Genomic DNA, 17,080 nt, shown 5'->3' with positions numbered 1-17,080 from the left:
TTGCTGGCGATGAGCTGCGTTCCTTTGCCGGGGGAGATGCGCTCTTATTTTTTGAATTTCCAGCTCTTCTGCCCTGCTTTTTCCCCATCTTTGTGGTTTTATCTGCCTCTGGTCTTTGCTGCTGATGGTGACGTACTGATGGGGTTTTGGTGTAGGTGTCCTTCCTGTTTGATAGTTTTCCTTCTAACAGTCAGGACCCTCAGCTGTAGGTCTGTTGGAGATTGCTTGAGGTCCACTCCAGACCCTGTTTGCATGGGTGTCAGCAGCAGAGGCTGCAGAAGATAGAATATTGCTGAACAGCGAGTGTACCTGATTCTTGCTTTGGAGGCTTCCTCTCAGGGGTGTACTCCACCCTGTGAGGTGTGGGGTGTCAGACTGCCCCTAGTGGGGGATGTCTCGCAGTTAGGCTACTCACGGGTCAGGGACCCACTTGAGCAGGCAATCTGTCCCTTCTCAGATCTCAACCTCCGTGTTGGGAGATCCACTGCTCTCTTCCAAGCTGTCAGACAGAGTCGTTTGCATCTGCAGAGGTTTCTGCTGCTTTTGTTGTTTATCTGTGCCCTGTCCCCAGAGGTGGAGTCTACAGAGACAGGCAGGTTTCCTTGAGCTGCTGTGAGCTCCACCCAGTTTGAGCTTCCCAGCGGCTTTGTTTACCTACTTAAGCCTCAGCAATGGCGGGCGCCCCTCCCCCAGCCTTGCTGCTGCCTTGTGGTTAGATCGCAGACTGCTGGGCTAGCAATGAGGGAGGCTCCGTGGGCGTGCGACCCTCCCGGCCAGGTGTGGGATATAATCTCCTGGTGTGCCTGTTTGCTTAAAGCGCAGTATTGGGGTGGGAGTGAACCAATTTTCCAGGTGTTGTGTGTCTCAGTTCCCCTGGCTAGGAAAAGGGATTCCCTTTCCCCTTGCGCTTCCCAGGTGAGGCGATGCCTCACCCTGCTTCAGCTCTCGCTGGTCGGGCTGCAGCAGCTGACCAGCACCGATTGTCCGGCACTCCCTAGTGAGATGAACCCAGTACCTCAGTTGAAAATGCAGAAATCACCGGTCTTCTGTGTCGCTCGCGCTGGGAGTTGGAGACTGGAGCTGTTCCTATTCGGCCATCTTGCTCCGCCCGTCTCTTTTCCTGTTTTCTTCTGCTGGTCTACATGTCTGTTTTTGTACCAGCACCATGCTGTTTGTGTTACTCTGTAGCCTTGTAGTATAGTTTAAAGTTAGGTGAAGTGATGCCTCTGGCTTTGTTGGGTTTTTTTTTTGCTTAGGATTACTTTGGCTATTTGGGTTCTTTTATATTCCACAGGAATTTTAGAATAATTTGTTCTTATTCTTAGAAAAATGACATTGGTAGTTTGATAGGAATAGCATTGAATCTGTAAATTGCTTTGGCAATATGGCCATTTAAATGATGTTGATTCTTCCAATCCATGAGCGTGAGATGTTTTTCCATTTATTTGTGTTATGTCTGATTTCTTTATGCAATGTTTTGTAATTCTCCTTGTGGATCTCTTTCACCTCCTTGGTTAGCTAAATTCTTAAGTATGTTATTTTTTTTGTGGCTATTATAAATGGGATTGCCTTCTTGATTTGGCTCTAAGCTTGGACATTATTGCTTTACAGAAATGTTAATGATTTTTCTACACTGAAGTCATATATCAGCTCTAGGAGCCTTGTGGCAGAGTCTTTAGGGTTTTCTAGGTATATCATATACCTAGATTGGTGAATCATTGATGATCATTGATAAATCATATCATCAATGAAGAGAGATAGCTTGACTTTTTCATTTCCTATTTGTATGTTTTTTATTTCCTTCTCTTGCCTGGTTGCCCTGGCTAGGACTTCAGTACTATGTTGAGTAGGAGTGGTGAGTATGAGCATTCTTGTCTTGTTCCAGTTCTCAAGGGGAAAGCTTCCAGTTTTTGCCCACTCAGTATGATGTTGGCTGTGGGTTTCTCATAGATGGGTCTTATTATTTTGATGTATGTTCCTTCAGTGCCTCATTTGTTGAGGGTTTTTGCATGAAGGGATATTAAATTCTATCAAAAGTTTTTTTCTGATCTATTGAGATGATCATATGGTTTTTATTTTTAGTTCTGTTTATGTGGTGAATCACATTTATTGATTTGCATATGTTGAATCAACCTTGCATCCCAGGAATAATGCCTGCTTGATCATGGTGAATTACCTTTTTGATGCGCTGCTGGATTTGGTTTGCTAGTATTTAGCTGAGGATTTTTGCATCTGTGTTCATCAGTGATATTGCTCTGAAGTTTTCTTTTTTTTCATTGTGCCTCTGCCAGCTTTTTCCACCAAACGTTAAAGGAGAACTAATACCAATCCTACTCAAACTATTCCAAAAATTAAAGTAAGAGGGAATACTTTCATACTCATTCTATGAGGCCAGCATTACCCTGATACCAAAACCAAACAAATATAAAAAAATAGAAAACTACAGGCCAATATATCTGATGAACATTAATGCAAAAACCTTTGACAAAATACTAGCAAACTGAATTTGTTAACTTACTAAAAAAATGTATTCATTATGACCAAGCAGGGTTCATCCCAGGGACGCAAGGATGACAAAACTTATGCAAATCAATCAATATGATATATCAGCAGAGTGAAGGACAAAATCCATATGATTATTTCAATTGATGCTGAAAAAGCATTCAATAAATTTAACATCTCTGCATAATAAAACCCTAAAACACCTGGGCATAGAAGGAAGAAACATACCTCAACACAATAAAAGTTATTTTTTGAACTTTACAAGTTGATTCTGAATTTCTTCTTAATGTAATTATAAATAAGACACATTTGATAAAGAAGAATAATAAGAGATGACATATCTACTAAAGTCTCATTACTGAAAACAATGTGGAACCAGCACAGAAAGAGTTTAGTCAGTCAATGGAACAGAATAAGCATTTTAGAAACAAACACATATGTCTGTCTATGAAGGTACTGTTTAATAAGGTTGGTATTTCAAGTCAGTGGGACAAGTAAGTATTATTCAACAAACAGAATGCAGGGACTACTAACTATCTATATAGAAGAAAACATATACAGATATTAAAAACATATATCATTATATTAAAAAAATCAGGTTACTTAAAGATCTAAATATAAAAACTATGGAGTTTTAGGAGAAGATACAAAAGAATTATTTCCCTGAGGTAAAATGCCTGAACTCAGAAGCCATAAAGTAAAATATTGACAATATGACTACATAAAAGATTTAAAGCTATATGGTAACCATCTGACAAGGGATTAATTACCAGAATATCTAAGGAGCTCAAACCACTCATTAAGGAAAAAATAATCCAATTTGAAAATGGGCAAGAGATCCAAATAGACATTTCTCTAAAGAAGACATACAAATGGCAAACGAGTATGTGAAAAGGTGCTCAACATAACTGATCATCAGAGAAATGCAAATGAAAACGGCAATGAGATATCATTTCACCCCAGCTAAAATGGTTTCCATCTAAAATACCTGCAATAATGAATGCTAGCGAAAATGTCGAGAAAGGAGACCCCTTGTACACTGTTGGTGGGAATGTAAATTAGTACAGCTACCATAGAGAATCCTCCATGTACATAGGATCCTCCAGTACTGAGGGTCCATAAAACACTAGAACTAGAACTACCATATGATTCAGCAATGCCACTGCCAGATATATACCCAAAGAAAAGAAATCAGTATATCAAACATTTATCTGCACTCCCATGTTTATTGCAGCACTATTCACAATAGCCAAAATTTGGAATCAACCTAAATGTACATCAGTAGACAAATGGATAAAAAAAATGTGGTGCATATGCACAATGGAGCACTATTCAGCCATAAAAAGAACAAGATTATGCTATTTGTAACAACATGAATGAAAATGAAGGACATAATGTTAAGTGAAATAAGCCAGACACAGAAAGACAAACTTCACATGTTCTTACTCATTTGTGGGATCTAAAAATTAAAACAATTGAACTCATGGAGACAGTAGAATGATGGATAACAGAGGGTTGGAAGGGCAGTGGGGTAAGGGTGATGGGGATGGTTAATGGGTACAAAATATAGTAAGATACAATGAATGAGATCTAGTATCTGATAGTACAATAGGGTGACTATGGTCAACAATAATTTGTTGTACATTTTAGAATAACTGAGGGAGTACAATTGGAATGTTTTCCATGTTGAGTTGTTTGAGGTCTATATACATTCTGGTTATTAATCCTTCATCAGATGGGTAATTTGCAAATGTTTTCTCCCTTTCTGTGATTTGTCTCTACACTTTGTTGATTGTCTCCTCTTCTGTGCAGAAGCTTTTTGGCTTGATGTGATCCCATTTGTCCATTTTTGCTTTGGTTGCCTGTGCTTATGGAGTATTGCTCAGAAAATTTTTGTCCAGACCAATGTCCTGAAAATTTTCCCCAATGTTTTCTTGTAGTAGTTTCAGAGTTTAAGGTCTTAGATTTAAGTCTTTGATCCATTTTGATTTGATTTTTGTATATAGTAAGAGACAGGATCTAGTTTCACTCTTCTGCATATGGATATCCAGTTTTCTCAGCACAATTTATTGAAGAGACTATCCTTTCCCCAATGCCTGGTCTTGGCAGCTTTATTGAATGTTCATAACACAAAGAAATGATGAATTTTTGAGCTGACGGCTACCCCATTTACCCTGACTATTACACATTATATACTGTATCTAAACATCTCATGTACTCCGTAAACATGTTCACCTACTGTGTATCCATAAAAATTAAAAAAAAAATTACAAGACATAGACTGTCAGAGTGGATTATAAAAACAAGACGGAACTATGAGTTACCTATAAGAAATCCACATTAAATATAAAGACAGTTATATTTATTTAAAAACAGATTTAAAGATTTAAAGTAAAGGGATGGAAAATGGTAGTTCATGCTAACACTAATCAAAAGAAAGCTGTAGTAGCTATATTAATTTCAGATAAAGCACACCTCAGAACAAGGGAAATAATCAGGGATATAGAGGGCATTACATGATGATAAAGGGTTCAATTATCCAAGAATAAATGATAATTCTTAAGAGCAATTCTTAAGGTGTTTTCCCCTATCAACCAAGTGTCAAAACATATGAGGCAAAAAACTGATAGAACTGCAAGGAGAAATAGACAAATCCACAAATAAAGTTGGAGGCTTCCATAGCCCCTATCAGCATTTGAACAGACCTAACAGGTGGCAAGTCAGTAAGAACACTGTTGAACTGAACAGTATTATCAATCAACTGTGTATAATTAACATTTATGTAATACTTCATCCAATAAATGCAGAGTATAGATTGTTCTGAAGCTCACATTCATCAGGATAGATACATTCTGATGAAAAATAAATACACCTTAACAAATTTGAAGGAATAGAAATCATATAAAGTGTCTTCTCAGACTAAACATGGAATTAAACTAGAGCTAGAAATCAATGACAGAGAAATAGCTAGAACCGCCCCCCAGCCCCCCAAATATTAGCAGGTTCTAAGGATTGAGGAAAAAAAAGAGAAATTATCCAAATAACTAGACATTAAATGACTCACTTCTAAACAGCTCATGGGCCAAGAAATCACAAGAGAAATTCAAAAAATATTTTGAATTAAATAAAAATGAAAATACAATTACCAAAATTTGTGAGGTACAGCAAAAGTAGTGCTTAGGAGGAAATTTATAGCATTGAATGCATATATGAGGAAAGAAAATCTAAAATCAATAATCTAAGCTTCCACCTTGGAAAACTAGAGAAAGGGCTGGGTGTGGTGGCTCACGCCTCTAGTCCCAGCGCTTTGGGAGGCAGAAATTGGTGGATCACTTGAGGTCAGGAGTTTGAGACCAGCCTGGCCAACATGGTGAGACTAAAAAACACAAAAAATAGCCAGGCATTGTGGTGCGCGCCTGTAATCCCAACTGCTTAGGAGGTTGAGGCAGGAGAATCGCTTGAACCTGGGAGGCGGAGGTTGCAGCGAGCTGAGATAGTACCATTGCATTCCAGCCTGGGCAGAGTGAGACTACACCTCAAAACAAACAAAAACAACAGAAAAAAAAAAAAAAAAACAAAACCCAAAAAACAAAAAAACAAAACAAAACAAAAAAACAAGCCTAGCAAAGTCAGGAGCTTGCTTGAGCCCAGAAGTTTGAGGTTACAGTGAGCTATGATAAGCCAGTGCACTCCAGCCTGGGTGACAGGGCAAGATCTCATCTCTCAAAAAATGAAATGAAATAAAATAAAGTAAACGTAGAAAAAGAAGATAAATAGGGCCGGGTGCGGTGGCTGACGCCTGTAATCCCAGCACTTTGGGAGTCCAAGGCGGGCGAATCACGAGGTCAGGAGATTGAGACCATCCTGGCAAACATGGTGAAACCCAGTCCCTACTAACACACAAAAAATTAGCCCGGCGTCGTGGCGCGTGCCTGTACTCCCAGCTACTCCGGAGGCTGAGACAAGCGAATTGCTTGAATCCGGGAGGCGGAGGTTGCAGTGAGCCGAGATGGCGCCGCTGCACTCCGTCCAGCCTGGGCGGCAGAGCAAGGCTCCGTCTCAGAAAAAAAAAAAAAAAAAAAAAAAAAAGATAAATATAAGCCTAAAACAAGCAAAAAATAAATAAATAAAAGATTGAGCAGAAATCAATGACACCGAAGACAGGAAATTGATAGGGAAAATAAATGTTTAAAAACCCAGTCAAGAGAAACTGTTCTGAGAAAGGGTAGACATGGGAATTACTTGACAAAGACTTTAAGTCAGCTATTTTAAATACATTGAAACAGCTAAAGGGAAACAATGTCTACAGAACTAAAGCAAAGCATGAAAAGGATGCCTTGCCAAAATGAGAATATCAATAAAGAAATAAAATTACAAAAAAGAAACAAGCAGAAATTCTGAGGTAAAAAATATGACTGAAATGAAAAATTCACTAGAGGGGGCTCCACAGATTTGAGTAGGCAGAAGATAAAAACAGCAAACTTGAAAATAGATAAATTGACATTATCTAGTGTGAGGAACAGAGAAAAAATTTTTTTTTAAATTAACAGAGCCTTAGGGACCTGTGGGATACCATCAAGAATATTAACATAATGGGATTTATAGAAAGAGAGGAGAGAGAGAGAATAGGGCATGTCTTGGTTTATTTGTGCTACTGTAACAGAACACTAGAGACTGCGTAATATATAAAGAACAGAAATGTATTTCTTACAGTCCTGGAGGTGGGGAAATCCAAGATCAAGGTGCTGGCAGATTAGGTTTTCTGGTGAGGGCTGCTCTCTGCTTCCAAGATGGTGAACTTATTGCTGCACCCTTCAGAGGGGAAGAATGCTGTGTCCTCACATGGCAGATGGGAGAAGGGCAAAAGGAGCAAAAGGGCCAAAAGGTGCATGAAGCTTTCTTTATAAAGGCCTTAATCCCAGTTATGAAGGAGGAGCCCTCATGGCCTAATCCCCTCTTAAAGGCCCCATCTCTTAACACTATGACGTTGACAACACCTGAATTTTGGAGGGGACATATTCAAACTATAGCAGGGCGGTAAGACTATTTGAAGAAACAATGGCCCAAACTTCCCAAATTAGATGAAAGGCATTGATCTGCATATCTAAGAAGCTAAATGACCTCTAAGTAGGAGAAACCCAAAGAGATCTACACCTTGACACAGGATACTCAAACTGTCAGAAGACAAAGAAAGAATATTGCAAGCTTCAAGAAGAAAACAATGTATCTCATACAAGTCATTCTCAATAAGATTAACAGCTTATTTCATATAAGAAGCCATAAAGACAAGAAGCAGTGGGATAACGTACAGTAGTCCCCCCTTATCCGTGGTTTTACTCTCCTCAGTTTCAGTCACCCATGGTCAACTTTAATTCAAAAACAGGTAATATAGTACAATAAGCTGTTTTGAGAGAGAGAGAAAAAGACCACATTTGCATAACTTTTACACAGTATATTGTTATAGTTGTTCATTTTATTATTGTTGTTAATCTCTTACTATGCCTAATTTATTTTTAAAAATTTTACTTTAAGTTCTGGGATACAGGTGGAGAATGTACAGGTTCATTACATAGGTATACGTGTGCCATGGTGGTTTGCTGCACCTATCAACCTATCATCTAGATTTTAAGCCCTGCATGCATTAGCTGTTTGTCCTGATGCTCTCTCTCTCTCCCTACCCCCTGACAGGCCCCGGTGTGTGATGTTCCCCTCCCTGTGTCCAGGTGTTCTCATTGTTCGACTCCCACTTATGAGTGAGAACATGCAGTGTTTGGTTTTCTGTTCCTGTGTTACTTTGCTGAGGATGATGGATTCCAGCTTCATCCATGTCCTTGCAAAGGACATGATCTCATTCCTTTTTATGGCTGTATAGTATTCCATGCTGTATATGTACCACATTTTCTTTATCCAGTCTATCATTGATGGGCATTTGGGTAGTTTCCATGTCTTTGCTATTGTAAATAGTGCTGCAATGAACATATGTGTGCATGTATCTTTACAGTAGAATGATTTATATTCCTTTGGGTATATACCCAGTTGTGAAATTGCTGGGTCAAATGGTATTTCTGGTTCTTGGTCCTTGAGGAATCACCACACTGTCTTTCACAATGGTTGAACTAATTTACATTCCCACCAACAGTGTAAAAGCATGCCTATTTCCCCACAGCCTCACCAGCATCTGTTGTTCCTTGACTTTTTAATAATTGTTATTCTGATTGTCTCTATGCCTAATTTATAAATTAAACTCCACCATAGGTATGTATGTATAGAAGAAACTATACATAAGGTTTGTTACTATCCAGAGTTTCAGGCTGGGGGTCTTGGAATGCATCCCTTGCAGATAAAGGGGAACTACTGTATTCAACTGCTAAAAGAAAAAGGCTGTTCAAGCAAGAAACTTATATGCCGCAAAACTACTTTAAAAAGTGAATTCCTAATGGTATATGATGTTAAGCATCTTTTAATATGTTTATTTTGCTATCTGTACCTCCTCTTTGATGAGGCGTCTGTTCAAATATATGGCCCATTTTTAAATTGGTTTGTATGTTTTCTTGTTGTTGAGTTTTGAGTTCTTTGTACATTTTGGATACAGACCTTAATTGGGTATATGTTTTGCAAATATTTTCTCCTAGTCTGTAGTTTGTCTTTTCATTTGCTTAACAGAGTAGAAGTTTTGAATTTAATGGAGTTTAATTTATCATTTTTTTCTTTTATAGATTGACCTTTTGTTAAAGTCATTACCAAACTCAAGGTCACCCAGATTTTCTCCTTTGTTATCTTCTAGAAGTTTTATAGCCTTGCATTTCTAGTTTGATTGCACTGTGGTCTGAAACACAGTTTGTTATAATTTCTGTTCTTGTACATTTGCTGAGGAGTGCTTTACTTCCAATTACGTGGTCAATTTTGGAGTAAGTATGATGTGGTGCTGAGAAGAATGTATATTCTGTTGATTTGGGGTGGAGAGTTCTATAGATGTCTATTAGGTCTGCTTGCTGCAGAGATGAGTTCAATTCCTGGATATCCTTGTTAACTTTCTGTCTTGTTGATCTGTCTAATGTTGACAGTGGAGTGTTGAAGTCTCCCATTATTATTGTATGGGAGTCTAAGTCTCTTTGTAAGTCTCTAAGGACTTGCTTTATGAATCTGGGTGCTCCTGTATTGGGTGCATATATATTAAGATAGTTAGCTCTTCCTGTTGAATTGATCCCTTTACCATTATGTAATGGCCTTCTTTGTCTCTTTTGATCTTTGATGGTTTAAAGTCTGTTTTATCAGAGACTAGGATTGCAACCCCTGCTTTTTTTTGTTCTCCATTTGCTTGGTAGATCTTCCTCCATCCCTTTATTTTGAGCCTATGTATGTCTCTGCGTGTGAGATGGGTCTCCTGAATACAGCAGACTGATGGGTCTTGACTCTTTATCCAGTTTGCCAGTCTGTGTCTTTTAATTGGAGCATTTAGTCCATTTACATTTAAGGTTAAGATTGTTATGTGTGAACTTGATCCTGCCATTATGATATTAACTGGTTATTTTGCTCGTTAGTTGATGCAGTTTCTTCCTAGCCTCGATGGTCTTTACATTTTGGCATGTTTTTGCAATGGCTGGTACCTGTGGTTCCTTTCCATGTTGAGTGCTTCCTTCGGGATATCTTGTAGGGCAGGCCTGGTGGTGACAAAATCTCTAAGCATTTGCTTATCTGTAAAGGATTTTATTTCTCCTTCACTTATGAAACTTAGTTTGGCTGGATATGAAATTCTGGGTTTAAAATTCTTTTCTTTAAGAATGTTCAATATTGGTCCCCACTCTCTTCTGGCTTGTAGAGTTTCTGCCGAGAGATCTGCTGTTAGTCTGATGGGCTTCCCTTTGTGGGTAACCCGACCTTTCTCTCTGGCTGCCCTTAAGATTTTTTCCTTCATTTCAGCTTTGGTGAATCTGACAATTGTCTGTCTTGGAGTTGCTCTTCTCGAGGAGTATCTTTGTGGCGTTCTCTGTATTTCCTGAATTTGAATGTTGGCCTGCCCTACTAGGTTGGGGAAGTTCTCCTGGATGATATCCTGAAGAGTGTTTTCCAACTTGGTTCCATTTTCCCCCTCACTTTCAGGCACCCCAATCAGATGTAGATTTGGTCTTTTTACATAATCCCATACTTCTTGCAGGCTTTGTTCATTTCTCTTTCTTCTTTTTTCTTTTGGTTTCTCTTCTCGCTTCATTTCGTTCATTTGATCCTCAATCGCTGATACTCTTTCTTCCCGTTGATCGAGTCGGTTACTGAAGCTTGTGCATTTGTCACGTATTTCTCATGTCATGGTTTTCATCTCTTTCATTTCATTCATGACCTTCTCTGCATCAATTGCTCTAGCCATCAATTCTTCCACTTTTTTTTCAAGATTTTTAGTTTCTTTGCACTGGGTACGTAATTCCTCCTTTAGCTCTGAGAAGTTTGATGGACTGAAGCCTTCTTCTCTCATCCCGTCAAAGTCATTCTCCATCAAGCTTTGATCCATTGCTGGCGATGAGCTGCGTTCCTTTGCCGGGGGAGATGCGCTCTTATTTTTTGAATTTCCAGCTCTTCTGCCCTGCTTTTTCCCCATCTTTGTGGTTTTATCTGCCTCTGGTCTTTGCTGCTGATGGTGACGTACTGATGGGGTTTTGGTGTAGGTGTCCTTCCTGTTTGATAGTTTTCCTTCTAACAGTCAGGACCCTCAGCTGTAGGTCTGTTGGAGATTGCTTGAGGTCCACTCCAGACCCTGTTTGCATGGGTGTCAGCAGCAGAGGCTGCAGAAGATAGAATATTGCTGAACAGCGAGTGTACCTGATTCTTGCTTTGGAGGCTTCCTCTCAGGGGTGTACTCCACCCTGTGAGGTGTGGGGTGTCAGACTGCCCCTAGTGGGGGATGTCTCGCAGTTAGGCTACTCACGGGTCAGGGACCCACTTGAGCAGGCAATCTGTCCCTTCTCAGATCTCAACCTCCGTGTTGGGAGATCCACTGCTCTCTTCCAAGCTGTCAGACAGAGTCGTTTGCATCTGCAGAGGTTTCTGCTGCTTTTGTTGTTTATCTGTGCCCTGTCCCCAGAGGTGGAGTCTACAGAGACAGGCAGGTTTCCTTGAGCTGCTGTGAGCTCCACCCAGTTTGAGCTTCCCAGCGGCTTTGTTTACCTACTTAAGCCTCAGCAATGGCGGGCGCCCCTCCCCCAGCCTTGCTGCTGCCTTGTGGTTAGATCGCAGACTGCTGGGCTAGCAATGAGGGAGGCTCCGTGGGCGTGCGACCCTCCCGGCCAGGTGTGGGATATAATCTCCTGGTGTGCCTGTTTGCTTAAAGCGCAGTATTGGGGTGGGAGTGAACCAATTTTCCAGGTGTTGTGTGTCTCAGTTCCCCTGGCTAGGAAAAGGGATTCCCTTTCCCCTTGCGCTTCCCAGGTGAGGCGATGCCTCACCCTGCTTCAGCTCTCGCTGGTCGGGCTGCAGCAGCTGACCAGCACCGATTGTCCGGCACTCCCTAGTGAGATGAACCCAGTACCTCAGTTGAAAATGCAGAAATCACCGGTCTTCTGTGTCGCTCGCGCTGGGAGTTGGAGACTGGAGCTGTTCCTATTCGGCCATCTTGCTCCGCCCGTCTCTTTTCCTGTTTTCTTCTGCTGGTCTACATGTCTGTTTTTGTACCAGCACCATGCTGTTTGTGTTACTCTGTAGCCTTGTAGTATAGTTTAAAGTTAGGTGAAGTGATGCCTCTGGCTTTGTTGGGTTTTTTTTTTGCTTAGGATTACTTTGGCTATTTGGGTTCTTTTATATTCCACAGGAATTTTAGAATAATTTGTTCTTATTCTTAGAAAAATGACATTGGTAGTTTGATAGGAATAGCATTGAATCTGTAAATTGCTTTGGCAATATGGCCATTTAAATGATGTTGATTCTTCCAATCCATGAGCGTGAGATGTTTTTCCATTTATTTGTGTTATGTCTGATTTCTTTATGCAATGTTTTGTAATTCTCCTTGTGGATCTCTTTCACCTCCTTGGTTAGCTAAATTCTTAAGTATGTTATTTTTTTTGTGGCTATTATAAATGGGATTGCCTTCTTGATTTGGCTCTAAGCTTGGACATTATTGCTTTACAGAAATGTTAATGATTTTTCTACACTGAAGTCATATATCAGCTCTAGGAGCCTTGTGGCAGAGTCTTTAGGGTTTTCTAGGTATATCATATACCTAGATTGGTGAATCATTGATGATCATTGATAAATCATATCATCAATGAAGAGAGATAGCTTGACTTTTTCATTTCCTATTTGTATGTTTTTTATTTCCTTCTCTTGCCTGGTTGCCCTGGCTAGGACTTCAGTACTATGTTGAGTAGGAGTGGTGAGTATGAGCATTCTTGTCTTGTTCCAGTTCTCAAGGGGAAAGCTTCCAGTTTTTGCCCACTCAGTATGATGTTGGCTGTGGGTTTCTCATAGATGGGTCTTATTATTTTGATGTATGTTCCTTCAGTGCCTCATTTGTTGAGGGTTTTTGCATGAAGGGATATTAAATTCTATCAAAAGTTTTTTTCTGATCTATTGAGATGATCATATGGTTTTTATTTTTAGTTCTGTTTATGTGGTGAATCACATTTATTGATTTGCATATGTTGAATCAACCTTGCATCCCAGGAATAATGCCTGCTTGATCATGGTGAATTACCTTTTTGATGCGCTGCTGGATTTGGTTTGCTAGTATTTAGCTGAGGATTTTTGCATCTGTGTTCATCAGTGATATTGCTCTGAAGTTTTCTTTTTTTTCATTGTGCCTCTGCCAGCTTTTTCCACCAAACGTTAAAGGAGAACTAATACCAATCCTACTCAAACTATTCCAAAAATTAAAGTAAGAGGGAATACTTTCATACTCATTCTATGAGGCCAGCATTACCCTGATACCAAAACCAAACAAATATAAAAAAATAGAAAACTACAGGCCAATATATCTGATGAACATTAATGCAAAAACCTTTGACAAAATACTAGCAAACTGAATTTGTTAACTTACTAAAAAAATGTATTCATTATGACCAAGCAGGGTTCATCCCAGGGACGCAAGGATGACAAAACTTATGCAAATCAATCAATATGATATATCAGCAGAGTGAAGGACAAAATCCATATGATTATTTCAATTGATGCTGAAAAAGCATTCAATAAATTTAACATCTCTGCATAATAAAACCCTAAAACACCTGGGCATAGAAGGAAGAAACATACCTCAACACAATAAAAGTTATTTTTTGAACTTTACAAGTTGATTCTGAATTTCTTCTTAATGTAATTATAAATAAGACACATTTGATAAAGAAGAATAATAAGAGATGACATATCTACTAAAGTCTCATTACTGAAAACAATGTGGAACCAGCACAGAAAGAGTTTAGTCAGTCAATGGAACAGAATAAGCATTTTAGAAACAAACACATATGTCTGTCTATGAAGGTACTGTTTAATAAGGTTGGTATTTCAAGTCAGTGGGACAAGTAAGTATTATTCAACAAACAGAATGCAGGGACTACTAACTATCTATATAGAAGAAAACATATACAGATATTAAAAACATATATCATTATATTAAAAAAATCAGGTTACTTAAAGATCTAAATATAAAAACTATGGAGTTTTAGGAGAAGATACAAAAGAATTATTTCCCTGAGGTAAAATGCCTGAACTCAGAAGCCATAAAGTAAAATATTGACAATATGACTACATAAAAGATTTAAAGCTATATGGTAACCATCTGACAAGGGATTAATTACCAGAATATCTAAGGAGCTCAAACCACTCATTAAGGAAAAAATAATCCAATTTGAAAATGGGCAAGAGATCCAAATAGACATTTCTCTAAAGAAGACATACAAATGGCAAACGAGTATGTGAAAAGGTGCTCAACATAACTGATCATCAGAGAAATGCAAATGAAAACGGCAATGAGATATCATTTCACCCCAGCTAAAATGGTTTCCATCTAAAATACCTGCAATAATGAATGCTAGCGAAAATGTCGAGAAAGGAGACCCCTTGTACACTGTTGGTGGGAATGTAAATTAGTACAGCTACCATAGAGAATCCTCCATGTACATAGGATCCTCCAGTACTGAGGGTCCATAAAACACTAGAACTAGAACTACCATATGATTCAGCAATGCCACTGCCAGATATATACCCAAAGAAAAGAAATCAGTATATCAAACATTTATCTGCACTCCCATGTTTATTGCAGCACTATTCACAATAGCCAAAATTTGGAATCAACCTAAATGTACATCAGTAGACAAATGGATAAAAAAAATGTGGTGCATATGCACAATGGAGCACTATTCAGCCATAAAAAGAACAAGATTATGCTATTTGTAACAACATGAATGAAAATGAAGGACATAATGTTAAGTGAAATAAGCCAGACACAGAAAGACAAACTTCACATGTTCTTACTCATTTGTGGGATCTAAAAATTAAAACAATTGAACTCATGGAGACAGTAGAATGATGGATAACAGAGGGTTGGAAGGGCAGTGGGGTAAGGGTGATGGGGATGGTTAATGGGTACAAAATATAGTAAGATACAATGAATGAGATCTAGTATCTGATAGTACAATAGGGTGACTATGGTCAACAATAATTTGTTGTACATTTTAGAATAACTGAGGGAGTACAATTGGAATGTTTTCCATGTTGAGTTGTTTGAGGTCTATATACATTCTGGTTATTAATCCTTCATCAGATGGGTAATTTGCAAATGTTTTCTCCCTTTCTGTGATTTGTCTCTACACTTTGTTGATTGTCTCCTCTTCTGTGCAGAAGCTTTTTGGCTTGATGTGATCCCATTTGTCCATTTTTGCTTTGGTTGCCTGTGCTTATGGAGTATTGCTCAGAAAATTTTTGTCCAGACCAATGTCCTGAAAATTTTCCCCAATGTTTTCTTGTAGTAGTTTCAGAGTTTAAGGTCTTAGATTTAAGTCTTTGATCCATTTTGATTTGATTTTTGTATATAGTAAGAGACAGGATCTAGTTTCACTCTTCTGCATATGGATATCCAGTTTTCTCAGCACAATTTATTGAAGAGACTATCCTTTCCCCAATGCCTGGTCTTGGCAGCTTTATTGAATGTTCATAACACAAAGAAATGATGAATTTTTGAGCTGACGGCTACCCCATTTACCCTGACTATTACACATTATATACTGTATCTAAACATCTCATGTACTCCGTAAACATGTTCACCTACTGTGTATCCATAAAAATTAAAAAAAAAATTACAAGACATAGACTGTCAGAGTGGATTATAAAAACAAGACGGAACTATGAGTTACCTATAAGAAATCCACATTAAATATAAAGACAGTTATATTTATTTAAAAACAGATTTAAAGATTTAAAGTAAAGGGATGGAAAATGGTAGTTCATGCTAACACTAATCAAAAGAAAGCTGTAGTAGCTATATTAATTTCAGATAAAGCACACCTCAGAACAAGGGAAATAATCAGGGATATAGAGGGCATTACATGATGATAAAGGGTTCAATTATCCAAGAATAAATGATAATTCTTAAGAGCAATTCTTAAGGTGTTTTCCCCTATCAACCAAGTGTCAAAACATATGAGGCAAAAAACTGATAGAACTGCAAGGAGAAATAGACAAATCCACAAATAAAGTTGGAGGCTTCCATAGCCCCTATCAGCATTTGAACAGACCTAACAGGTGGCAAGTCAGTAAGAACACTGTTGAACTGAACAGTATTATCAATCAACTGTGTATAATTAACATTTATGTAATACTTCATCCAATAAATGCAGAGTATAGATTGTTCTGAAGCTCACATTCATCAGGATAGATACATTCTGATGAAAAATAAATACACCTTAACAAATTTGAAGGAATAGAAATCATATAAAGTGTCTTCTCAGACTAAACATGGAATTAAACTAGAGCTAGAAATCAATGACAGAGAAATAGCTAGAACCGCCCCCCAGCCCCCCAAATATTAGCAGGTTCTAAGGATTGAGGAAAAAAAAGAGAAATTATCCAAATAACTAGACATTAAATGACTCACTTCTAAACAGCTCATGGGCCAAGAAATCACAAGAGAAATTCAAAAAATATTTTGAATTAAATAAAAATGAAAATACAATTACCAAAATTTGTGAGGTACAGCAAAAGTAGTGCTTAGGAGGAAATTTATAGCATTGAATGCATATATGAGGAAAGAAAATCTAAAATCAATAATCTAAGCTTCCACCTTGGAAAACTAGAGAAAGGGCTGGGTGTGGTGGCTCACGCCTCTAGTCCCAGCGCTTTGGGAGGCAGAAATTGGTGGATCACTTGAGGTCAGGAGTTTGAGACCAGCCTGGCCAACATGGTGAGACTAAAAAACACAAAAAATAGCCAGGCATTGTGGTGCGCGCCTGTAATCCCAACTGCTTAGGAGGTTGAGGCAGGAGAATCGCTTGAACCTGGGAGGCGGAGGTTGCAGCGAGCTGAGATAGTACCATTGCATTCCAGCCTGGGCAGAGTGAGACTACACCTCAAAACAAACAAAAACAACAGAAAAAAAAAAAAAAAA

General features: G+C 38.6%; 1 protein-coding gene across 2 annotated transcripts in view; it reads left to right on the top strand.

The window, feature by feature from the left end:
* The window catches only part of IDS (iduronate 2-sulfatase), a 200,534-nt gene that overhangs the window by 2,658 nt on the left and 180,796 nt on the right, over positions 1 to 17,080 (top strand). The window lies entirely within an intron of this gene.

This window comes from Theropithecus gelada, chromosome X, assembly GCF_003255815.1.
Source record: "Theropithecus gelada isolate Dixy chromosome X, Tgel_1.0, whole genome shotgun sequence".
Classification (NCBI taxonomy): Eukaryota; Metazoa; Chordata; class Mammalia; order Primates; family Cercopithecidae; genus Theropithecus; species Theropithecus gelada.
This window is presented reverse-complemented; position numbering and strand designations above follow the sequence as displayed.